At 44.6% G+C, this 27,257-nt stretch overlaps 1 protein-coding gene across 1 annotated transcript in view; it reads left to right on the top strand.

Annotated features, from left to right (window-relative positions):
* Window positions 1-2,441: 2,441 nt before the first annotated feature.
* The window catches only part of si:dkey-91i10.2 (uncharacterized protein LOC555224 homolog), a 152,074-nt gene continuing 127,258 nt past the window's right edge, over window positions 2,442-27,257 (top strand). The window contains exon 1 of the mRNA XM_048533736.2: window positions 2,442-2,592. The gene's annotated coding sequence lies outside the window, so the exon portion shown is untranslated. The remainder of the gene's footprint in view (window positions 2,593-27,257) is intronic.

The following is a 27,257-nucleotide window of genomic DNA, read 5'->3' as shown; positions in this document are numbered from 1 at the left end:
GCTCTTCTCATCTCTATCTTGAATGGAAGATTCCTTTGTTTTAAGCTCTCATGGTGATAGGCAATAAATGACTGCTTTACAAGTACTTCCCATATTGTAATAATGAATATTTAAAAAAAGACCCTGCCTAGAATTATCATGTTTTTAAAATATGATTGAAGATAATTCCCTGTAGACATCCCCTATAACTATGACACAAATCCCTGCAGTCACCTCCTCCTTTAACAGCTCAGGAAAGAGGGTGACAATGTTAGCAGTCATTGAACCTCGAAAGATGTACAGACATGCCCAGTGTATGTATACTTCACAGAGCTATGCAGCATGGAAACAGATCCTCGGTCCAACTTTTCCATTGCAACCAAATATCCTAAATTCATCTAGTCCTATTTGCCAGCATTTAGCCCAAATCCTTCTAGATGCTTACTATCCATGTACCTATCCAGATGCTTTTTAAATGTTGTCATTGTATCAGCATCCACCATTTCGTCTGGCAATTCATTCCATACACACACCACCCTCTGTGTGAAAAAGTTGACCCTTAGGTCCCTTTTAAATCTTACCCCTCTCACCTTAAACCAATGCCCTCTAGTTTTGGACTCCCCCACCTCGGGGAAAGGACCTTTTCTATTCACCCTATCCACACCCTTCATGGTTTTAAAAACCTCTATAAGGTCATCCCTCAAACTCCGACACTCCAGGGAAAATAGCCCCAGCATATCCAACCTCTTCCTCTCATTCAAAACCTCCAACCCTGGCAATATCCTTGTAAATCTTTTCTGAACCTTTTGCAGTTTCACAACATCTTTCCCACTGCAAGGAGACCAGAACTGAACACAATATTCCAAAAGTGGTCTCACCAATGTCCTGTACAATGACAGCATGACATCCCAACGTCTATGCCCAATGCTCTGACCAATAAAGGCAAGCATACCAAATGCCTTCTGTCTACACCACTATCGTCTCTAACTGTGACTCCATTTTCAAGGAACTATGAACCTGCACTCCAAGGTCTCTTTGTTCAGCAACACTCCCTAGGACATTACCACTAAGTGTATAAGTCCTGCCCTGATTTGCCTTTCCAGAATGCAGCATCTCACATTTGCCTAAATTAACCTCCATCTGCCACTCCTCAGTCCATTGGCCTATCTGATCAACATCCCGTTGAACTCTGTCCACTACACTTCCAATTTTGGTGTTATCTGCAAACTTACTAACCATACCACCTATGTCCTCATCCGAATCATTTATAAATGACAAAGAACAGTGGACCCAGCATCGATCCTTGTAGCACACTGCTGATCATAGGCCTCCAGTCTGAAAATGAACCCACCGCACCACCACCTTCTGTATTCTACCTTTGAGGCAGTTCTGCATCCAAATGGCTAGTTCTCCCTGTGTTCCATGTGATCTAACCTTGCTAACCAGTCTACCATAAGGAACCTTGTTGAACACCTTACTGAAGTCCATACAGATCACATACACCCCTCTGCCCTCATCAGTCCTCTACATTACTCCTTCAAGAAACGTAAGTTAGTGAGACACGATTTCCCACGCACAAAGCCATGTTGACTATCCTCAATCCAGCCCTGCCTTTCCAAATACATGTGAATCCTGTCCCTCAGAATTCCCTCCAACAACTTGCCCACCACCGATCACCAGTCTTTCGTTCCCTGGCTTTTCCTTAACACTTTTCTTAGATAGTGACGTCACCTTAGCCAACCTCCAGTCTTCTGGCACCTCACCTGTGGCTATTGAAGATACAAATATCTTAGCAAAGGGCCCAGCAATCATTTCCCTAGCTTCCCGCAGAGTTCTAGGGTATACCTGATCAGGTGCCAGGGATTTACCCAGGTTTATATGTTTTAAGAAGTCTGACACCTCTTGCTCTACAAATGGACATTTTTCAAGATGTCATTGCTTATTTCCCCACGTTTAAAATAAACATTAGCTGAGAAAGCGGTGCATGAAGAATATGTAACTGTATAAACTGCAGTAATGTATAGACAAGCGGGTGCACCTATACATTATATACATTCAGGACGAGGTGGTAAAGCTGCCAGCTGTCTTTAGGATCAGGGTCTGCAGCTTCCCCTCCAGGCATGAAAACAAAATTGCTTTCTAAGCAAAATAAAAAGACCTCATCCGACCCATCACAGGCTTTCCCATTATAAAAAGCACAGCCAATTTATCTCCAGCGAACGAGGTTGTTGGCAGTAAATGGTCCAAAGGTTTTAAAAGATGTGCTATTAAACTCTGCCTGGCCAATCGGAGAACCGGTTCTGTTCCATGTTTGTTGCCTGGTGACAGCAGACTATCTCACAGACTGAGGAAGGAGAAGGGAGTGTTTTTTTTTGGGGGGGGATGGTGGATGCTGTCATTGTCGATGCAGAGTTAGAGGTGTTACTGCTCGGTGGGAGCTAGCACAACAAAGGAGAGAGGTAGCGCAGCCTTTGCTGTGTCGAGCCCGTTCACTTCTTACTGTGCTAAAGGCCTGTTCCTTTGCTGCAGTCCTCTTGGATTTATTTTACTGGACTCATCGCGTCAGTGAACCTACAGGAGGGGAGAGACTAGGTGGGAGTCCGTCCCTTGACGGTAAGACTGAGTAAGGAGGCAGCTTTTTAATATATGCAGGAGTAGGGCTAACTTGTATTTCCCAGTCCAGTTTCATGGGCAATGTTTGGTGTAGCACAAAGCAGCGTTTTCCAAAGGGTGCTCCTTCAAAAAACAGGCGAAATATTAACATCTTTTCTCTTAGATAGAAGCAACTGCAGGTGACAAAGATGAGACCAGAAAGTGCTGGAAATGCGTCGGGGCTTTCTTCACTTGTTAAGATTCTGCTGCATGTTTCCGTCTTTTCTGGGTGTTGTTTTTAGCCTCTCGAAGATAATGGGCTATTTCTTATTTATAAGTGTACCAGTATATATGTTGTGTGTGTGTGTGTGACTGTGTATTCTGCACTATAGAAATCTCCGAGATTTTTCAGCAGCTTTTGTAGATGTGGAGACAGTACTCTCTTCCTGCAATTTTTGAAGAGTATACCTGTGTATTTTATGAAAACGTTAAAACATCTTCAGTTACTTCTCTGTCTTGTTGCAATAATGCGTCTATTGCCATCGCTTGGTCATCTGTGCAGTTTTAATGCAGCAGCAAGCAAATGCAGAAGTAAGGAGGTAAATATAGAAAGAAAAAGCCAGAGTTAGTTACTGAAAGGGTGAATCGAATTTTACTGCCCCCTCCCCTTACCCCAGTCTCAATCCTGAGTCTCGGTCTCAATCTCCAGCCTTCGGGCTGGCCTTCCTCATGGTAGCCCTCGAAAATAGGAACATCCCCGTGGGATCCAGGCCCAATTCCACGCTGCTTGAATCTAGCAAATGGGGCACAGTTGGGCTGGGGTTGTGTTGGGCATCACAGGATGGGTTCGCTCTCCTCCCAGCACAGTTTCAATCAAGACGGACATATGTACTTTCAAGCCAGAGTAAGGACCAAGGGTCCACCTTGCTCACAGACCGCCTCTGTCATATGTTACAATTAATGGGGAATTGTAATAGAGTCATAGAGTTGTAAAGCATGGAAATAGACTCTTCAGTTCAACTCGTTCATGCCCACCAGATATCCTAAAATCATCTAGACCCATTTGCCAGCATTTAAGACATAACAAGGTGTGAAGCTGGATGAACACAGCAGGCCAAGCAGCATCTTAGGCCATATCCCTCTAAACACTTCCTATTTATATAGGCATCCAGATGCCTTTTAACTGTTGCAACTGTGCTTAGCCTCTACCACTTCCTGTGGCAACTCATGCCATTTCTGAAGAAGGTTCCTGATGCGAAAAGTCAGCTTTCCTGCTCCTCTGATGCTGCCTGGCCTGCTGTGTTCCTCCAGCTCCACACTGTGTTATCTCATGCCATGCACCCTCTGTGTGTGTAGACTTGTTGCAATGAATAATCCCTACCATTTGGTTCACAACAGAGTTAGACATGAGGTAATGCAAAACTGCAGTGATAAAGAGATTTGTGAAGCATAGGAGCAAAGCTACCTGCCCTCTTATTTGCTATAAAAGGCATCTGTGGCTAACAGAGTGTCACATTTCATCTGAGTCTCTTATTATAATTTAGAAGATTCTGAACGGGTTTAATCGGGGATATAGTGAGAAGATCTTTTGACTAATGATGATGTGGAGGTGCAGGTATTGGACTGGGGTGGACAAAGTCAGAAATTACATGTCACCAGATTACAGCCCAGCAGGTTCATTTGAAAAGAAATGCTTTCAGAGCCTTGAGATAGCAAGAACTGCAGATGTTGGAGTCAGAAATAACAGTGTGGAACTGGAGGAAGACAGCGGGCCAGACAGCAGCAGAGGAGCAGGAAAGCTGATGTGTTGGGTCGGGACTCTTCTTCAGAAATTTCTGAAATTTGTGAAGGGGGGTCCCGACCTGAAACCGCAGCTTTCCTGCTCCTCTGCTGCTGCCTGGCCCGCTGTCTTCCTCCAGCTCCACACTGTGTTATTTCGGAGTCTTACCCTTTCTACAGGTGATAGTGAGAGGGGTTAGTATCAGACTCAGAATTTATAAGTAAAAGATGAAAGATCACATCGCTGATGAGGATGTGCTAAAAAACGTCATCAGCGATGTGACCTTTCATCTTTTACTTATAAATTCTGAGTCTGATACTATCCCTCTCACTATCACCTGTAGAAGGGGTAAGACTCTGAAAGCCTGCGTTCTGAAATAAACCTGTTGGAATATAACCTGGTGTCATGTGATTTCTGACCTTGACTAATGGTGGAATCTCTAACTAGGACATCGCTACTTAATAAGGGGACACATTAAAAACTAAGAATCAAAGGAATTTCACCTCCCAAAGGCTAGTGAGTGTCTGGAATTCTCCAGCCCAGAGAGTTGTGGAAGCTAGATCACTGAAAATATTTAAAGAGGAGGCATGTTCTTGAAATATTGAAAAGTTGAGGAGCTGGCATGAAAGACGATTTGAGGTCTGCGGCAGATCTTGAAGGGCAGGCATGACGGGCTGAATGGCCTACTCCTGCTCCTGTTTCTTATGTTCTTGTGAGTCAGAAGGCTGCAGGATTGAGTCTCACTCCAGAAACCAGAGTTCAGAAATGTAACCTGACTCTTCTCAGTGCTGTAGTGAAGGAGTGCTGTAATGCCAGATGAAGCGCAGAACCTTGGTCCTGTCTGCTCTCTCACGTGGATGTTAGAAGATCCCAAGGCACTATTTCAAAGAAGGGCCAGGGAGTTCAGAGATAGTAAGAACTGCAGATGCTGGAGTCAGATAAGTGCGGAGCTGGAGGAACACAGCAGGCCAGGCAGCATCAGAGGAGCAGGAAAGTCAACGTTTTGGGTTGGGACCCTTCATCAGAGCTAGGAGTTGTTCTTGGTATCCTGGCTGATAATTATCCCTTAATCAGTGTTTCTTAAAAGCAAACAGAGTACCTGGTAATTGCTGTTTGTGGAAATTGGCTGCTAGTTTCCTACATTTTAAAAGTGCTTCATTGACTGTAAATCATGATTGGGACTTCCTGAAGTGTCCACATGGAAGACACAACAGAAATGCAAGTGTTCCTGCATTTTCCTTCTGAGTGTGCTACAAGTAGCACAGTCTATCAGGCCCTGGTGTTGCTGTGTTCTGTCTCCAGGTCAGTGTTACACTTGGGCTCTTAAAGCTATCCTTAGGCTATGAAAGCTTGGGAAAGTTCCAGTGCCTGATATACACCTTCTGGGAAGTGTAGACACATAAATGGATGAGGTTGGGATTGGAACCAGCTCTGAAAATGAGCTGCAGCAGAATAGACGATCAAGACTGTTGCAGAGATAGTAGGAGCTGCAGATGCTGGAGAATCCGAGATAACACGGTGTGAAGCTGGATGAACACAGCAGGTCAAGCAACATCAGAGGAGAGGAAAGTTGACGTTTTGGGCCTAGACCATTCTTCAGAAAATTTTCTAGCCGCAGTGAGTTCTGAATTAAAATAAAAAAGAATCAGGAGTTGAAAGCCTCTTGGCAACTATGTCACTTACTTTTGATTGTCATAAAAGCTCACTTGGTTTACAGATGCCAGTTAGGCAGGGAAACCTACTGTCCTTACCTGGTCTGGCCTACATGTGACTCTTGACAAACAACATTGCAATTGAGTTTAACTGCTGTCTGGCGAGGGAAGCTGACACCTTAGAAGGAGAAGTGCAAAGTCTGGTTCCTTTCCTGTAACTGTTTTGTGCACTGCCACCATTACTGGATGCCAAATGGAGCAATTCCATTGTAGAACTTGACTGTTCTCTGCTTGGTTTGTGTAAATGAATGGAGAAGATAATTTCTCCCCATTAATTTTGTAATGTGAACTTTGTGCATGTTCCTCCATTTCTATGACACTGAGAAAGGCTCACTGACTGGCCTCAATGCTGCGTGAAGATTGCATGTATTATCAGTGACCTAGTGCAAGCACAAACACAATTAATATTTTGGCCTCTGTTGTATGATTCACGTGGCTCAGCTGGAAGCGCTGTTGCCTCTGTATCAACAGATTGTGGGTCCAAATGCCTCCTGTGAATCTTCAGCCCATCTTGATGGATCAACCCACTGGAGTACTGAAGGAGTGCAGCAGTATTGAAGGTGCCAGGTTTTGGATGATGTACAAAAACTCAGTGGTGGATATTAAAGACCTCATTGCACCATGTTAGAGGGGACCTTTGTAAGTGACGGGGATATCGAAAGAATAATTAACAAAGCACATGAGGCCATGGGCTTCATAATGGAGGTTCCAAGTGCAACAAGTTATTTTGCACCTTTATAAAGCTTCTAGTGAAGGCACACCACACTTACAGCATTATTTCCAAGCCTAGCCACACGTTTTAGGAAGAATGTGACAATCCATGAGAAGGCACAGAGGAGATTGTCCACAGTGGTTTCAGGGATGAGGGATTTTAACGACAAGGTTGGCTTAGAAAAGCTGAGATTGTTTTCCTTGGAGAATTGAGGCTGAGGAGGGAAATTTGGTCAGCGTGTACTGAATTCTGACAAGTTTAAATGTAGAAAGGCTGTTTCCTCTCATGGAAGAGTCTAGGACCAAAGGGCATACCTCTAAGTAAAGAGTCATGCGCTTCAGACAGAGATGAGGAGGAATTTTTCCTCTCAGATGGTTGTAAATTTATGGAGTTTTAGTAACTGCAGGAGACAGTAAAAGGCTTGGACATTAAATTTATTCAAGGCTGAGAGAGGCTAAGAAAATCAGTAAGGAAATCGAGGGTTACAGGGAAAAGGCAGGAAAGTGGAGTTGAGGGTTAACAGATCAGCCATTATCTCATTGAATGGCAGAGCAGACTCAATGGGCTGAATGGCCTACCTCTGCTCCAACATCATATGGTCTAGATAATGTAGACAAGAAAAGCTGTTCCTAATATTGGTTAGTAGGGGACTTAGGTTTTGGGGAGAGATGTGTTGAACAAGCATAAACAACATCACCCTTCAAGCCTGCTCTGCCATTCAATAAGATTAAGGTGTACAAAATGATCAGAGGATACATAGAGTGGACAATCAGGGTTGCTTTCCTAGGATGGAGGTAGCTATTACGAGGGGACATAGTTTTAAAGTGAATGGAGGTAGATAGAGGGGAGATGTCAGAAGTAGGCTCTTTATTCAGGGTGGTCAGGGTGTGGAATGCTTTGCCGGAGAGGGTAGTGGAGTCGGCCTCATTAAGGACATTTAAGCGGCTATTAGACAGGCACATGGATGGTAGTATAAGGTAGGGGTGGAGGTGAGATAGACCTTAGGTTTAGGGTAAAAGTTCAGCACAACATCATGGGACAAAGGGCCTGTACTGTTCTATGTTCTATTAAGGATGTTCTGATTTTAACTTCAACTCGACACTCCTGCGTACTCTGCACCTTCCCCATAATCTCTCCTCCCCCTTGGTAATCAAGAATCTATCTATTCTCACCTTAAAAATAATTTACAATTCTGGATCCACTGCCTTTTGAGGAAGGGAATTCAAAGGCTCACAACCTTCTGAGAGAGGAAAAAGAAATCAAAACTAGCTTTCAAAACACTGGATACATTCTTGGGTGGGGGGGGGAGTGGTACTTGAAGGGCAGTGGGCAAAGAGTAAGGCAGGTGCTCAGAACACAAATGCAACATACTAGTGTAATGCATGTGTCAGTCACTGTATTCTGCAAAGTTAATCACGTCAATTCCTTTGCCAATCCAATTAGATGTGGTGGATATAGGGGAAGAAGCAATAACTTACCTTCTTTATCTGTTAGTGTTGCTGGAGCCTAGTTTGTGGATTACCTCGGATTATTTTCCAATGATACAAAGCCAAAATGCTTGACAATTTCCAGACAGAGATGTCCTGGATGAAGGATTTCAGCGTGAAACATTGACTTACCTGCTCCTCGGATGCTGTCTGACCTGCTGTGCTTTTCCAGCCTCACACCTATAGACTCTGTTAAAAATTCTATCAATTAAAACGTGAATCCAGCCACCCGTCACCTGCGATCATTTGAACTACTCAAACTGAAACTTAAAACTCATTCAGGAAGCAACCCTATCACAAACCAGGTAACTCAAGTATTTCCTTTCCCACCCCCGTGGATGGTTTAACACAGCAGGCCAAGCAGCGTCTCAGGAGCAGGAAAGCTGACGTTTTGGGCTGATGAAGGGTCTGTGTTCATTCAGCTCCACACCTCGTTATCTCGGATTCTTCAGCATCTGCAGTTCCTATTAACTTTGATACAATTTTAACCCTACTGCGAGCCTCTTCTAAGGATGCCAAACCTGAAGAAGTTACCCATCTCACTTCGGACAGACCTCGGGGGATCCATTTCTGAGGGAGGGTCTAGGCCCGAAACGTCAGCGTTCCTGCTCCTAAGATGCTGCTTGGCCTGCTGTGTTCATCCAGCTTCACACTTTGTTATCACAATGGATGGTTGTCTTCTTCTCCTCTCCCAACTGTGGCTGACACGTCCTTTCTGCCTTCAGGGACTGTACCTATGTTAACATGCCTTATGGAGTTATAGAGGTCCACAGCACTGAAAAAGGCCCTTTGACCCATTGAGTCTGTGCCAGTCCAAAACAACCACCTGAATATTCTAATCCCATTCTCTGGCACTTGGCCCATAGCCTCGTATGCCTTGGCATATCTGAGTAAGTATAAGGAGAGGCAATGGCCTAATGGTATTATTGCTGGTCTGTTAATCCAGGGACCCGGACAATGTTCTGGGAATGCAAGTTTCAATCCCACCCCTGCAGATGGTAGAAATTTGAATTCAATAAGTAGCTGTAATTAAAGAGGCTAATGATGACCATGAATCCATTGTCAGGAAAAACCCGTCTGGTTCACTCATGCCCTTTAGGGAAGAAGGCTGCCATCCTTATCTGGTCTGGTCTACATATGACTCCAGATCCATGATAATGTGGTTGACTCTTAACTGCCCTCTGGGCAATTAGGGATGGGCAATAAATGCTGGCATAGCCAGTGATACCCTCATCCTGTGAATGAATAAAGGAAAAAAAATCCTTCTTTGATGTTTTGAGGGTTTCTGCATTTACCATCCTTTATAGGCAGTGAGTTTCAGATTCCCACAACCCTTCCTCACATCTCACCCCTTACCTTAAACCTATGCCCCCTGGTTATTGATCCCTGCACCAAGGGGAACAATTCCATCCTGTGTAAAACCCTCACAAGTTGGTACATCTCAAGTATGTGCCATCTCTTTTGCTTCAATGAAAATAACGCCAGTTTATCCAATCTCCCTTCATAACTGAAACTTCCCACCTCGGAAAACATCCTGGTAAATCTCCTCTGCATCCTCTCCAGTGCTATCATATCCCTCCTGCAGTGTGGATTCTAGAGCTGCACACATTACACTTGTAGCATAACCAACGTGTATGTGGCCTGAGCAGTGGCATGGGTACCACCCTGAGGAGTGCTAGACACCGAGGCTGAATTGGCGATGCTTATCTGGATGTACTTAGATTGGGTTTATCAGGGGACCTTAGCACAGGCTTGATCTTGGCACTCCCAGTGCTGCAGTGAGGGAGTGCTGCGCTGTTGATGGCACCATCTCTCATGTGAGATTTTCAACTGACAGCCCCTGAAGCTTTCTTAGACTGTAAGTTTCTGACCATCTTGGAACATGGGAAGATAAGGGAGTGGAAAACCATGTTTTGTAAAATAAGGAATGAGACAAGGGCCTCAGAGAGGGGGCTGTACTTTCAGTTTGCATTCTGATGCTTTGTTTGGCTGAAGTTCTATGCATTTGGATAGCACCTTTTGAGCTGAAGAGATCCTTTACAGCCAGTGAAGTAACTTTGAAGTGTAGTCACAGCTGTAAAGCAGGAAACGTGAAAGTAAAATGTTTGCACAGTAAGATCCCACAATTATGATGTGACAATAGTCAGATGAGTTGCATCTTAATTGTAGGGTAGTTATTGGCCAGTACACCAGAGAAGTTTCCCACTTTCCTTTGGAATAGTGCCATTGGAGCTGTTACGTTTTATTTCAAGGTTAATCTGAAAGAAGGCAGTGGAGCATTCCCTCAGCTCTTCACTGCAAGTGCCTGGCTAGACTTTTTTGTGCTCAAACCCCTGGAGTGAGACTTGAACACACAATCTCCACCCACTCATTACTGCCAACATCGAAATCATTAATAGTTTAACACAATCCACCAATGCAAATAGGAGAAAGGGACATTCAGTGTATAAAATGCATATCTAATGTTTTGATTTGTTTGATAAAATCTTCGAATAATTTGATCAAAAACCCAGTCAGGGCGATCTATAGCTGTCAATTAACAGCCTTTACACTTTTCTAACATCCCCTTCATTGAATCATTCTGAAACATCTCTGAATTGTCTCACCACTGGACCAATATAAATTTCCTCAACTTTTCGAACAATTGGTAGTGTGTTCCTCCCAGTCATTAATATGAATGCTGCCACACTAAGAGGAGACCTTCAGAGTGTCTTTGTAGCATTTTCGTTGTCCCCACCTGAGAATCTTGACCATTTGAGAGCTGAGTAAACAGAACTTGCCAAGGGAGACACTTCTTGGCCATCAGTCAGCGTCCAGATTGTTGAAGTCGGATTTTCTGGGAATTTTCCATTCTTGCCACTATTCAGTCATCTATTACTGGTATGCACAGTGACAGCTCAAAGGCTTTCCCAGAATTATTTAAAATTCTTGAAGTAGCCATTGCCCTTCTGGAATTCTATCCCTCAACCCCTCTGTCTCTTGACCTCTCCTTTCCTTTAAGGTACTTTAAAACCTACCTGTTTGTCATCTGCGCTGCCATCTTCCAGTTCCAAAGCCTGGTGGTAATATTTGCGCGAGAGTATATTAATTGTGTAAAAGGTGGTACACAAATGCAGGAGCAAAAACAGAAGTTGCTGGAAAAGCTCGGCAGGTCAGGCAGCATTTGTGAAGAAAAAAGTCAAAGTTAACATTTTGGGTCCAGTGACCCAGCTCTGATGGTAACTGGGAAGACATAGATTTCGACATTGAGCCCTCTGGACTCAATATCGAGTTCAATAATTTAAGGGCCTAATTCTCCCCTGTCCTAACCCCCTATCCCACACACCAGGCCTTGTTATCACATTAGCCTGCCATTACACACTACTGATTGTTAGCCATTAACAGCAGTTCACCCTCCCAGCCTGATCGTTATCAACTCCTTTTGGTCTGTCCAGCTGCTGTTCTCTCTCTTTGGGCTCTATCCTATTCTTTACTCCCTACCTCAATCCCCTCCCTATTTCCTGCATATAAACCAACATTTTCCCAGCTACCATCAGTTCTGAGAAAGGGTCACTGGACCCGAAACGGTAACTGATTTTTTTCTTCACAGATGCTACTGAGCTTTTCCAGCGACCTCTGTTTTTTGTCCCTGATTTATCGGTTTTTATTTGGTACACAAATGCAAAATATTGTTGGAAGAAGATTCAGCTGCAAGCCGCTACATTCTGTGCATAAACAATGTCTTTGAGGTTGCAGTTGTGAGATTTGAAAGGTTATAGCTGCATTATATTAACAGGATAGTGTGCGTTTTAAGCCATCGATCCAGGGAAGGGAGCTTAGCAAATAGATTTACAGTTACCAGCATCTTGTAGGGAAAACAAGAGGCATTGATGGGAGAGGTGACAGAGGGGAGGGACCAGGGTGAATTTGGTGTTAAATGAATGATCCTGTCAGAAGGATCTTAGCTACTCAATCAAGGCCGATGTTGTTTGGGCTCCCCAGCAACTAGACTGCAGAGCTTGAATAAAACATGAACTCACAGTTACAGCTCATCTGATATTACTGATACTGACTGTGAGCTCGTGTCAGAATGACACGCCCATCATTCCTTTCCCAGATCACCTGATGCATAGGCTCCCAAAAATACTCCACAATTTCATTCCCCCACCAATAACAGAGGGCAACAACTAATGTCTTTCAGGTAGGAAAATCTGCTGTCCTTATCCAATCTGGTCTGCAGGTGACTCCAAACCAACAGAAATGTATGTAGACTCCGAACTACCTTCTGAAATAGCCCGGCAGCCCATGTGTTGGCCCTAGTGGTGTTGTTAATCCAGAGACCCAGGTAACGTTAGGGGGACCTGTGTTTGAATCATATCCCATGGCAGATGGTGGAATTTGAGTTCAGCAAAAATCTGGAATTTCGGGTCTTATGATGGCCATGAAACCGCTGTCCACTGCAGGAAAGACCCCTATTTTAGCAGCAGCAGAATCCACTCACATTTCATAATTGATGTTTTGTGTCTTCTCCCAACATCAGCTGGACATGAATTAAGTCACCAATTCATTCCATGCCTGTGATGCTCCCCCTGGTTGAATAGCCCTATTGTCCTGTACACATGAGTGGATAATGGCCACCTACGGTCAAAAGTAGTCAGAGTCCACGAGGTGCACTGACTCTTATGAAACTGCATCCGTCAAGGAATCAATGGTGCGGAAATGTGTACTTGTTTCTCCCAGTTTCCATGCATGGGCTGAAGAAGCAAGCGACTTAAGGTACAAATATTCCATATCCAATGTTGCTTTATGTTGCTACCATACTGAAACAGCAGCTTCACCGGCTTCCTGGGTGACCAGTTTAATTGGGCCTTGGAATGGCTTGAATAGACAACTAACTTCTGCTTGAAACGAGAAAATATTGATAATTCTGTAGAGACCAGGCAGCTTCTTTGTCGGAATAAGGTGTCCAGGTGCAGAGAGACCTTGGTGTTTTTGGCACATTACCAAAAAAAAGGAGTGATGCTGGGACAAATAAACGAAAAAAAACAAGAGAAGAGCTTGGAGGAATTTTTGTTCTGATTGTCACTGAGGCAGTTGATGGTTTCTGTCCCCCTTGCCAGTGTGTGACAAACAGTAAGGATTGTTTGAGCTGCCAACAGTCCTCTCTTGTCTATATTGTGTCTAGGTCCTGTCTGTCAGTGGTAGAGGATCCCCACTGGATGAGTCAGAACTGGAAGGGCACTTCTTGTGAACGAGATGGTGTATTGCATGATAGCAGTAAGTACAACTTACATTACTAGTCAGGCATAATTATTGAGGACTCCCTGGAGCTGTGCAAACCCATCTGCTCCCAGTGTAGAATTCCCAGTTTCCACCCGAAGTTTCTGTGACATTGTCAGATTGAATGGAGCTAATGCAATCTCAGCATGAACTCTTTCAGAAGTATTAGCCTTTTTCTTTGTTGTGGGCATTGCTTGCTGGGTCAGAATTTGTTGCTCATTCCTAATTACCCAGAGAGCCATTAAGCATGCACCACATTGCTGCAGTTTTGGAGCCCACATGTAGGCCAGACCAGGTAAGAATGGTAGTTTCCTTCCCTAAAGGGCATTAGTGAACCAGATGGGATTTTAACAGCAACATTTGTTGTCATTAGACCTTTAATACCTGTCTTTTATTTGAATTGAAATTCTACCATGTGTCACAGGAGGATTCGAATCCCACTGTAGACCCCGGTGTCTCAATTGATTAATTTAGTGACAATACTACTATACGAACGTCTCCTCATGATTTCACAGGTTGAACGGCAGAATAATGAACAACTGCCACTGGGAAGTGAAAAGAAGGTAAAAGAGATAAATTCCCATTAAAGATAATGAAATGTGAGGCTGGATGAACACAGCAGGCCCAGCAGCATCTCAGGAGCACAAAAGCTGACGTTTCGGGCCTAGACCCTTCATCAGAGAGGGGGATGGGGAGAGGGTTCTGAAATAAATAGGGAGAGAGGGGGAGGCGGACCGAAGATGGAGAGAAAAGAAGATAGGTGGAGAGGAGATTGTAGGTGGGGAGGTAGGGAGGGGATAGGTCAGTCCAGGGAAGACGGACAGGTCAAGGAGGTGGGATGAGGTTAGTAGGTAGATGGGGGTGCGGCTTCGGGTGGGAGGAAGGGATGGGTGAGAGGAAGAACAGGTTAGGGAGGCAGAGACAGGTTGGACTGGTTTTGGGATGCAGTGGGTGGGGGGGAAGAGCTGGGCTGGTTGTGTGGTGCAGTGGGGGGAGGGGACGAGCTGGGCTGGTTTTGGGATGCAGTAGGGGAAGGGGAGATTTTGAAGCTGGTGAAGTCCACATTGATACCATTGGGCTGCAGGGTTCCCAGGCGGAATATGAGTTGCTGTTCCTGCAACCTTCGGGTGGCATCATTGTGGCACTGCAGGAGGCCCATGAAGGACATGTCATCTAAAAAATGGGAGGGGGAGTGGAAATGGTTTACGACTGGGAGGTGCAGTTGTTTATTGCGAACGGAGCGGAGGTGTTCTGCAAAGCGGTCCCCAAGCCTCCGCTTGGTTTCCCCAATGTAGAGGAAGCCACACTGGGTACAATGGATACAGTATACCACATTGGCAGATGTGCAGGTGAACCTCTGCTTAATGTGGAAAGTCATCTTGGCGCCTGGGTTAGGGGTGAGGGAGGAGGTGTGGGGGCAAGTGTAGCATTTCCTGCAGTTGCAGGGGAAGGTGCCGGGTGTGGTGGGGTTGGAGGGCAGTGTGGAGCGAACAAGGGAGTCACAGAGAGAGTGGTCTCTCCGGAAAGCAGACAAGGGTGGGGATGGAAAAATGTCTTGGGCAGTGGGGTTGGATTGTAAATGGTGGAAGTGTCGGAGGATGATGCGTTGTATCCGGAGGTTGGTAGGGTGGTGTGTGAGAACGAGGGGGATCCTCTGGGGGCGGTTGTGGCAGGGGCGGGGTGTGAGGGATGTGTTGCGGGAAATGCAGGAGACGCGGTCAAGGGCGTTCTCGACCACTGTGGGGGGAAAGTTGCGGTCCTTGAAGAACTTGGACTTGGTGCTCTGTCATTATCGTTGTGAGTCTTAGTTAGGATTGTGTCTTTGGTAAGAGGAGACTGCAGAAAGCACAAAAAATTGGTAAATTTTACCTTGTATTGAGCACTGCCTTGTATCTCAGTTAGAGGTGGCAGCATGTTGGTAATGTCACTGGGTCCTTAACCCAGAGCTCCAACAGTATTTTTCTAGAGTCACGGTAGATAGTGAACTTCGAATTCATTAAAAATCTGGAATAAAAATTAGCCTAATGGTGACCATGAGATAACGAGTTGTTGAGCTGGATGAACACAGCAGGCCAAGCAGCATCAGAGGAGCAGGAAGGCTGACATTTTGGGCCTAGACCCTTCTTCTGAAGAAGGGTCTGGGCCCAAAATGTCAGCCTTCCTGCTCCTCTGATGCTGCTTGGCCTGCTGTGTTCATCCAGCTCAACACCTTGTTATCTCAGATTCTCCAGCATCTGCAGTTCCTACTGTCAATAATAGTGACCATGTAGCCATAATTGATTGTTGGTTCACTAAAGTCCTTTGGGGAAGGAAATCTGCCTGTCCTTGTGTTGTCTGAGACTCTAGACCAACAGCAACTGTCCTCTGTGCAATAAATGCAAGTCCGGCCAGTGGCACCAACATCTATCACACGGATGGCTTTTTAAAAAAATATACAGAACAAGGCCTGACATGAAACTACACATGGAACCTTCTCATTAGTCTCTGCTGCCATGCAATCTCCCATCACTAATGAGGACCCATTGTATAATTCAATAAAAACAGAAAGAACTGCAGATGTTGTGAATCAGGAACAAAAACAAAGTTGCTGGAAAAACTCAGCATGTCTGGCAGCATCTGTGGAGGAGAAAAAGAGTTAACGTTTTGAGTCGGGTAACCCTTCTGAGGAAGGGTCGTAGGATCCAAAACATGAATTCTGTTTGTTCCTCCACCTGTTGCATATTTATCAGTAACTCGTTGTATAACAGTTGTTGATGAAGGTGGTGGGTTTGACGGCACACAGTTAAAATCAGATCCAGTTTTGGACCTTCAGAACCTTGCAACATTGTGCCGTCTTCCAGTGCCCTTCCAGTACCACAGCTCAGTTTTCCACAAACATTCCTGGAGAGGGAGGGAACAAAGGGAAACCGGCAAAATAACTCACAGGCAACTGCAAAATGATGACAGCGCACGTCAGGAGTGAGCACATCCACTTTAAGTTCTAAATTGGTGAGGCATGAGATCGACATGAGGAGAGAGAGAGTCAAGTTCTGGAGGTTTTGTCAGAGGTGGCAAATCTGAAAATTGGCCTCAACACACAGCTCATTAAAGGCAACGCAACAGCCATGAGCGATGGCTTGTGATGCACCGATCTGTGTATCTAGTCTTCAACACTCAGGGATTGCAGTGGATTACCACTGATTCATGCAGTGTACACGACCCCAGGAGCAGAAAGAGGAAGGCTTGTACACTTCTCCAATTGGCATTGATGGACAGCAGAATAATCCTTGCAGCTTTTTGCTCGATCCTGCAGATGTCTGCACAATTCTGCTGCAGTTTAAGAGCAGATTAAAAGACAACGCGATACCCTTCCCCCCATTCATTTGTTTCCCAGCAGCTGCTTATACACTGCTTTAAGGCTACAGTTGACCAGATTTACTGCAGTGAAAATACCCATGCAGAGGATAACCCTGGATTCTCAATAAGTCAATAAACAAAACCCCACACAGCAAAACAACACAGCAACTCACCTAAGAGTCGATTATGTTACAACTAGGTCATTTTTCTGGCTAGGGGATGAAACGTAGTAGTGGAGAGGTTGTTTCCCCTTGTGGGACAGTCTGTGACCAGCGGGCATAATCTCTGAGTGAGGGGGTCAAGGAGGAATTTCTTCTCTGAGGGTAATGAATCTATGGATTTTTTTTTACTGCAGAGGGCTGTTGAGACTGGGCCCTTAAATATACTCCAGTCTGACATAGACATATTTCTAACAAACGGGAATCAAAGGTTACAGGGAAAAGGCAGGAAAGTGAATTTGAAGATTGTCAGATCAGCCATAATTTCATTGAATAGCAGAGCGCACTCTGGGCTGAATGGCCTATTTGTGCTCTTACATCTTATGGTCTTATCAATGGTAAGGCCAACCCTAGACCCAAGAATCAAAGAAAGTGATGGCAAGCCACCTTCTTGCTTTCCACACACTATTACGTGGCTTGAAATTACAGGTCAGCTACAATGCTGTGGCTTTGGAGTTACAGATAAGCCAGGCCAGGTAAGGATAGCAGATCTAAGGTTCCCCACAGTAGGCTATTGTACAAAATGCGGAGGAATGGAATTGTGGGAGATATAGCAGTTTGGATCGGAAATTGGCTTGCTGAAAGAAGACAGAGGGTGGTAGTTGATGGGAAATGTTCATCCTGGAAACCAGTTACTAGTGGTGTACCACAAGGGTCGGTATTGGGTCCACTGCTGTTGGTCATTTTTATAAATGACCTGGATGAGGGCGTAGAAGGATGTGTTAGTAAATTTGCAGACGACACTAAGGTCGGTGGAGTTGTGGATAGTGACGAAGGATGCTGTAGTTTGCAGAGAGACATAGATAAGCTGCAGAGCTGGGCTGAGAGGTGGCAAATGGAGTTTAATGCAGACAAGTGTGAGGTGATGCACTTTGGTAGGAGTAACCAGAAGGCAAAGTAGAGGGCTAATGGTAAGATTCTTAGTAGTGTAGATGAGCAGAGAGATCTCGGTGTCCACGTACACAGATCATTGAAAGTTGCCACCCAGGTTGACAGGGCTATTAAGAAGGCATACAGTGTTTTAGCTTTTATTAATAGAGGGGTCGAGTTCCGGAACCAAGAGGTTATGGTGAAGCTGTACAAAACTCTGGTGCGGCCGCACTTGGGGAGTATTGCGTACAGTTCTGGTCACCGCATTATAAGAAGGATGTGGAAGCTTTGGAAAGGGTGCAGAGGAGATTTACTAGGATGTTGCCTGGTATGGAGGGAAGGTCTTACCGAGGAAAGGCTGAGGGACTTGAGGCTGTTTTCATTAGAGAGAAGACGGTTGAGAGGTGACTTAATTGAAACATATAAAATAATCAGAGGGTTAGATAGGGTGGATAGGGAGAGCCTTTTTCCTAGGATGGTGATGGCGAGCATGAGGGGGCATAGCTTTAAATTGAGGGGTGAAAGATATAGGACAGATGTCAGAGGTAGTTTCTTTACTCAGAGAGTAGTAAGGGAATGGAACGCTTTGCCTGCAACAGTTGTAGATTCGCCAACTTTAGGTACATTTAAGTCGTCATTGGATGAGCATATGGATGTACATGGAATAGTGTCGGTTAGATGGGCTTGAGATTGGTATGACAGGTCGGCACAACATCGAGGGCCGAAGGGCCTGTACTGTGCTGTAATGTTCTATGCTCTATGTCCTATCTTCTTCCCCAGAAAACATTGGTGAATCAGTTTTTGCAACAGTTCCAGTTATTTTTTGACCACTTTTAAATGTGGATTTCACAGAATCACAGAATTGTTATGGCAGTGAAGAGGCCATTTGGTGCCTTGTGCCTGCACTAGCTCCATTACCTAGTGCTAACCTCCTGCCTTTCCCCCTTATCCCTGCGCACACTGACTATCCAAATATTTACCAATACCCTCTTGAATACCTCGATTAAACCCACCTCCATCACATTTCCAGGCAGTCCATTTCCAGACCCAGACTACTTCCTGAAGTTCAACTGAAAATTGATTCTCACATCAATCTTGCTTTGTTTGAATTTGTGGTGTGATGATGCTCAGGTCTCTGGTTTATTAAGCCAGTAACATAACCAATAAGCTACCGTATCCATTTCCAACATGCTGCTACGCTACAGTAAAGCTACTTCATAATTTATAGTGGTCAGAAAGTAGTTTTATTCCCACTGTGAAATTTTTGGGCAGGCATTCCGCCCATTTCTTGGTGCCAAGATTAAGGGAGGCAAAGCTACAATATGGCAAATTCTCACTGGAGTCATTGCGGAGATCCCTGTCTGCTGACAATGACATTCAAATTCATTGTCCCTCCTTGCAAGACCTTCCATGGCCTCACCCAGCTATCCACTCCCTAAACGATGGGAAGTTTTGCCAAACTATACAGAGCAATGGAGAAGCCCCATCTCAAGTATGGAATCATTGCTTTTCTTATTATTCATTGAAGAGATGTGACAGTCATTGTCTGGGCTGCGTTCATTTCCCATCTCTAATTGCCCATGCGAAGGTGGTTGTGAGCTGCCTTCTTCAACCTCCACCAAAGTCCATTTGGTGTAGATAAACCTACAATGCTGTTAAATGTGAAGGGAGTTCCAGGATTTTGATGCGGCGGCACTGAAGGAATGATGGAATGTTTCCAAGTCAGGGTGGTAAGTGGCTTGGAGTGGAATTTGCAGGAGGTGGTATTGGCCGTGGGTTTAAAAGGTGCTGTTTAAGGAGCCTTGTTCAATTTCTACAGTGCATCTTTTTGCTAGTACACAGTGTGTATTGGTGGTGGAGGAGCAAATGTTAATGGATGTTGTGCCAATGAAGTTGCTGCTTCATCTTGGATGGTGTGAAGCTTCTTGAGTGTTGCTGGAGTTGCATCCATCCAGGCAAGTGGGGAGTATTCCATCACACTCCTGACTGATGCCTTGTAGATGGTGGACAGGCTTGAGGGCATCAGGAGGTGAGTTACTCCACGCAGGATTCACAGCTCCATGACATGATCTTGTAGCCACTGTATTTATATGACTAGTCCAGTTAAGTTTTTGGTTAACAGTAACCTTCAGGATGTTGATTGTGGGGATGTCAGTGATGGTGATACCATTAAATGTCAAGGGATGAGGGCTGTATTCTCTCTTGTTGGAGGCTTTTGAATTTTAGATGGATAAACTACAGAAGGATGCCTAACCCTAACTCTCACGCTGCCAGGTATGTGCATGAACAATTCCTCACTCACTCTCCACTCCTACCAGCCTTTGTCTTTCTCCATTGTCCTGCATTCTTTTTCGCTTCAGACACAAACATCTCAAATTTCAAATTTAACGTTGATCTCACTCTTTGTGCACTTTCTCTGCAGCAGTAACATTATATTCTTCACTCTGTTCTATTACCCTAATGCGCTTGGTATAGTATGATCTGCCTGTGCTCCATGCAAAACACAAACAACTTTTCACTGAAATTGGGAACTGCAGATGCTGGAGAATCCAAGATAATAGAATGTGAAGCTGGATGAACACAGCAGGCCAAGCAGCATCTCAGGAGCACAAAAGCTGACGTTTCGGGCCTAGACCCTTCATCAGAGAGGGGGATGGGGAGAGGGAACTGGAATAAATAGGGAGAGAGTGGGAGGCAGACCGAAGATGGAGAGAAAAGAAGATAGGTGGAGAGGAGAGTGTAGGTGGGGAGGTAGGGAGGGGATAGGTCAGTCCAGGGAAGATGGACAGGTCAAGGAGGTGGGATGAGGTTAGTAGGTAGGAGATGGAGGTGCGGCTTGGGGTGGGAGGAAGGAATGGGTGAGAGGAAGAACAGGTTAGGGAGGCAGAGACAGGTTGGACTGGCTTTGGGATGCAGTGGGTGGAGGGGAAGAGCTGGGCTGGTTGTGTGGTGCAGTGGGGGGAGGGGACGAACTGGGCTGGTTTTGGGATGCGGTGGGGGAAGGGGAGATTTTGAAGCTGGTGAAGTCCACATTGATACCATTGGGCTGCAGGGTTCCCAAGTGGAATATGAGTTGCTGTTCCTGCAACCTTCGGGTGGCATCATTGTGGCACTGCAGGAGGCCCATGATGGACATGTCATCTAAAGAATGGGAGGGGGAGTGGAAATGGTTTGCGACTGGGAGGTGCAGTTGTTTATTGCGAACGGAGCGGAGGTGTTCTGCAAAGCGGTCCCCAAGCCTCCGCTTGGTTTCCCCAATGTAGAGGAAGCCACACCGGGTACAGTGGATGCAGTATACCACATTGGCAGATGTGCAGGTGAACCTCTGCTTAATGTGGAAAGTCATCTAGGGGCCTGGGATAGGGGTGAGGGAGGAGGTGTGGGGGCAAGTGTAGCATTTCCTGCGGTTGCAGAGGAAGGTGCTGGGTGTGGTAGGGTTGGAGGGCAGTGTGGAGCGAACAAGGGAGTCACGGTGAGAGTGCTGTCTCCGGAAAGCAGACAGGGGTGGGGATGGAAAAATGTCTTGGGTGATGGGTCAATAATAAATCAAAACTTCTTTCTAATCATTCAATGAATGTGGCGATGATCCAACTCGAGTGTAGTAATCATTCAGTTCCACTTTGGGAAGCCACAATTCAACCTGCACCTACCATACTATAAGACCATGAGATGTAGGAGCAGAAGTAGAACATTTAGCTCATCAAATCTGCTCCACCATTCCATGAGATCATGGCTGATCTGATAATCCTCAAATCCAGTTCCCTGCCTTTTCCCGATAATCCTTGATTCTATTACTGATTAAAAATCTGTCACAACCTAGAGCATTCTTAAACACCCAACCTCAGCAATCCTCTGTGGTAAAGAATTCCACAGATTTACTGCCCTTTGAGTGCATTCCAGATCCTAAGCACTCACTGCATTAGTGTTTTTTTTTAACCTTCTGCGCCCTTTTCACAATTAATCTATGCGCTCTGTTTCTTGATCTTCCTGCCAACGGGGACAGTTTTTCTCTCTCTATCTATTCTGTCCAAAGCTGTCGTGATTCTGAACACCCCTATTAAAGTCCCCTCAACGTTTTCCATAAAGAACAGGTTGAGCTTTTCCAACAAACCTTTATCCTTAGAACTATTTTTCTGATTGTTTTTCTGCACTCTTCCCAAAGCCTTCACATTCTTCCTCAGGTGTAGTGACCACAGTACAATGCAATTCTCCCATGTGAAACTAAAGCAGTTTTTTTTTCAAAAGGTACATTGCATCCAGTTGGAGCTTTTACAACAGTATATGATCATGGATGTGAGTTTGCTCGCTGAGCTGGAAGGTTCGTTTTCAGACGTTTCGTCACCATACTAGGTAACATCATCAGTGAGCCTCCGACGAAGCGCTACATTGGACAAACTGGCAGAAAGCTAGCCACCAGGATACATGAACATCAACTAGCCACAAAACGACATGACCCACTATCACTCGTATCCTTACATACAGATGAGGAAGGACACCACTTTGATTGGGACAACACATCCATCCTAGGACAAGCCAAACAGAGACATGCACGAGAATTCCTAGAAGCATGGCATTCCAACTGGAACTCCATCAAAAAACACATTGATTTGGGGCCAATCTACCATCCCCTGAGAAAAAGAACAGGAAATGACATCACCAACGCAGGAAATGACATCACCAACCCAAGGAAACCTAAACAGATAAATAGAAAGCGGGACAGAACACCAGCGCTTCGTCGGAGGCTCACTGATGATGTTACCTAGAATGATGATGAAGCGTCTGAAAACGAACCTTCCAGCTCAGCGAGCAAACTCACATCCAGAACCTCAACCTGAGCTACAAATCTTCTCAAAACTCGCTAGTATATGGTCATTTTTACTGAACTAGGAGTTTTATTTACAGATTTTATAATTGTCTCAAATTCTGATTGTCCTGCCACCTTTTGTTTATCCTTACCCAAATGTCCTTGTGACTAACAGACAATGAAAGGAAAGAGAAGGAAACATGCCAGTTTTTTTGATCCACCCTTGGGTATTGCTCTGTTTTGCTGGCAGTAATAGCAGCTTTGATGTTAACCTTCAATTCAGGAATCTCCAGGCCAATCCTGCAGATGTTGGCATCCCTAGTGGATGGCTGTGAGGACTAACATACAACAGAGAACCAGTGCCAAGCTCACACTGAGACCAAGTGCAGGAAACTCTTTGCCTGCAAGCTAACTAACTCTGAAATCTGAATTTAAAAAAAAAGTAAGTTGATAAATGTTGTAACTCTTCAATAATAAATCAATGAAACTGTTTATCTTTACAGTATCAGGTGAATGGAGGTGAGCCAGCCACTTGTTGCACTCGGTGCCTCTCCAGCATTGCTTCATGCAGAAACTCAATTCACAGACCCATTTCTCGGTCATTAATGCATATTGTTAACAAGGTCATTAGAGCAGCAACAACTTAAATTTATGTAGCAACTCTAATAGATTGTTGGGTTTTGTGGTAATGTACTTGCCTCTGAGGCAGAAAACTCAGGTTCATGTCCCACCTACCCCACACATGTGTCTGAACAGCTTAATTTTTGGAAAAAATTATATAAGTCTCAATGCCGTTCACAGCAAGCAACCTTTGACCACTGAGCCTGCTAAGGATTGGTAAGCAAAAGCTTTGGTCAAAGAGATGCTAGGTTTTAAGGAATGCCTCACTGGAATGAACAGAGAGAAGAGTTTAGGTAGACAATTCCAGAAGTTAGTGCTGGACACTGATTAAAGTCACAGCGTTAAGTGTACAAGAGGCCAGAATTTGTCAAAAATTGTCAGATGGAATATAATATGAGGTTATGCAGGAAGAACAGAGGAGATGAATATTATTTAAATAGAGAAAGACTGCAGAAAATTATGGAACAGAGGGATTTGGGGTCAAAGTACTGCAGATGTTGGAAATTTGAATCAAGGATGAACATCTTATCTTGATGACTAGAAGAGGCTGGTTCATACCAGCTCTGCAGGATAAAAGATCCACAAAGGCAAGATTTGTACCTTTTTCTTAATATGCTAGAAATTTGGCCTAGAGTCCTGCCAGAGAATAAGTTCTGATCTTTTTGAGTCTCATCCCTGTCAGCAAGTTCTTGTGTATAGCCTCCTCAAGGTCTCTAGCTGAAACTTCCTGCAGCCCTCCCAGATCTCTCTGCTCCTGTAATTCTGTTATTACCCCTTTTATCCTACCAGTTGTGGGTTTGCCTGGAGCGTTCCAAGTTCTGGATTCCTTTTAATTCACTGTACCCACTTTGAGATGGTCTCACAACCCTCGCTCTTTGGCCAAGCTTTTAATCACCCTGACCTATAATGGTTTGTGTCAAGTTTCATGTGATAGGTGTCACACCTGCAAATCTCCTTTACTGTGTTGAAGCTGGAATGGTAAATGAACATAGGCATTGATGTTCATACCATGTCAGCATTAAAAATGATTTAAGGATGTGGAACGCGCAGCTGTGGAGGCCATTTTTCAGAACTTGCCTCATTAAGACCATCCAGACAATGATTCATCATGGACTGGACCCTGAGGAGATAACTGCATCAAAATCCCGTTGCCTACCCTGTAACTATGCGCATCAGAGAAGGAGGTGGAAGTCCTTTTTTGAGTGTGAATTAAAATGATTGATGAAGTCTTCCACAGACATTAGTAAATTAAAGTCAGTGGTGCAAATTCATTAAAGATCCTCAGACAGCACCTTCCAAATCCTTGATCACTTCTGTCTAGAAGGACAGGGCTGCAGATATATGGGAACAGCACTCCCTCCAAGTTCCCCTCCAAGCCACTTACCATCCTGACTTGAAAATATGTCACCATTCCTTCACTGTTGCTGGGTCAAAATCCTGGAGTCCCCTCCCTAATAGCATTGTGGGTCAACCCACGGCAGGTGGACTGCAGCAGTTCAAGAAGGCAGCTCAGCACCACCTTCTCAAGGGGTAACTAGGGACAAACAATACATGCTGGCCATGCAGTGACGCGCATATCCCACAAATAAATAAATAAATATGCTGTGAGCATGGTGTTGAGTCAGTTCCAAGTTAGCGTATCAAAGAGATAGGAACCTTACACCTTCTGTAGACCCAATAATCCAATGCCCGAGCCAGGCAGATCAGCACCATTCCAGGATGCTTTCGATGTTGAATTAGTCAGCCTGGTCATGTACACATTGCTGTCCCCAAATTGTGGCTTTTAGATGCCTGGAGCCAGATAAGTATACTCTGCCTGTACAGTCTCTTGTTGATGAAGGAAATGGAGCCTGCTTCATAACAGGAATGGGTGAAACTGGTAGAAAGGGAAAGACGAGCTAGTCAGTCAAGCCTATACCATAAATTATGAAGAAATCTAATCCAGAAAGTAAACTCAGATAAATGTGAGGTGATGCACTTGGGCAGGGCAAACAGGGCAACAGATTACATGAACGGTAGGATCCTGGAAAGCACCGAGAATCAGATGGACGTTGGTGTTCATGTACACCAGTCCCTTAAGGTTTCAGGATAAATGGATGAAATGGTTGAGAAGGCATATGGTGTACTTGCCTTTATTGGTCTGAGCATAGAGTTTGAAAGTGGGTGGTGGATTATACTGGAGCTGTATAAAACGTTGATTAGGCTACGACAGCCAGAGCACAGTGTGCAGTTCTGGGACCCATATTGTAGGAAGGATGTGATTGCAGAAGAGAGGAGATCTACCAGGATGTTGCCTGAATTGGAGAGTTTCAGTTGAAGAGACTGGGCAATGGTCTTGGAGCCGAGAAGATTGAAAAGATGCATGATCGAAAATGTATGAAAATATGAGGGGCATAGACATCTAGACAGGATAGAACATTTCCCCAGTGACCAGTGGACCTAGATTTAAGTTAAGGGCCAGAAAATTTAGGGGAGATGTGAGGAAAAACATTCTCACCCAGAGGGTGAAGAATGGCAAAGGCAGAAACCTCCTCCATGTTGAAGAAGCATTTAGAAATGCAATTGCAGTGCCAAGCCTTACAAGGCAATGGGCCAAATGTTGGATTAGAATAATTAGGTAACAAGGTGTGGAGCTGGATGAACACAGCAGGCCAAGCACTCCTGTGTTCATCCAGCTCCACACCTTATTATCTCGGATTCTCCAGCATCTACAGTTCCCATTACCTCTGATTAGAATAATTAGGTGGCTGTTTTGACTGCTGTAGACATGATGGGCCAAAGGGGCTTTTTCTGTGCTGCAGATCTCTATGACTCTATGAACAATCTTCTGTGTCCCACCTCATGCCCACTGCTGTCCTGTCATCCATATCCCAGGAAGGGAAAGAAGAAAAAGAAACCCAGGGCTAATAATTCACAGGTTAACCTCCACTTCCATTCAGCCATGACAAACTATATATAAGTTCCTTAATCATGCCACTGTATGGTTTGGATTCCATACGGACTAGGCAAGGACAAGGCAAAAACAGGACTGATCTTCAGGTTTGGAGTTCACACGAACACTATTGATTAAACATTAATAGCATGTACTGCTCCATATGGCACTCACGGGTATACCAGGCACTGACTTATCATTACTCTGGGGGAGGCAATGGCTTGTGGTAATATCATAGACTGCTTCAGTAATTCTGAGATCAAAGCTAATGTGTTCTGGGATCAGGGAGTTCCAATCCCTCTATGCTAGACATTAACATTTGAATCCAGTATAATATATGGAATTAAAAGATAATCCGATAATGACCATGTAACCACTGTTAATTGTTGTAAAACCCTTTTGGGATGGAAATCTGCTACCCAAACCTGATCCAGCCTACATATGACTGCAGGCTCACAGCAATGTGTTTGACTCTTAACTGCCCTCTGAAATGGCCTAGGCAGCAGTATTGTTAGGCTAAAAGTATCTAATGGGTTCTGTAAGATCTGATCAAAATGATTTCAAGAAGACATACACTTCAATATAAAGCAAATTTATTAGCTTAATGTACTTAATGTATATAGAGACAAATGAGTGAATCTATTAATAGTAGAATCATAGAGTTGTACAGCATGGAAACAGATGCTTCAGTCCATCTTGTCCATGCCGACCAGGTATCCTAAACTCATCTAGTCCTATTTGCCAGCATTTGGCCCAAATCTTTCTGAATGCTTCCTATTCATGTACCCATGCAAATGCCTTTTAAAAGTTGTAATTGTACCACCACTTCCTCTGGCAGCTCATTCCATACACACACCACCCTCTGTGTGAAAAAGCTGCCCCTTTGGTCCCTTTTTAAATCTTGCCCCTCTTACCTTACACCCATGCCCCTCTAGTTTTGAACTCTGCTACTGTG

Source organism: Stegostoma tigrinum, chromosome 7, assembly GCF_030684315.1.
Source record: "Stegostoma tigrinum isolate sSteTig4 chromosome 7, sSteTig4.hap1, whole genome shotgun sequence".
NCBI lineage: Eukaryota > Metazoa > Chordata > Chondrichthyes > Orectolobiformes > Stegostomatidae > Stegostoma > Stegostoma tigrinum.
Note: the sequence above shows the minus strand (reverse complement) of the source record. Positions and strands in the feature narration are given on the sequence as shown.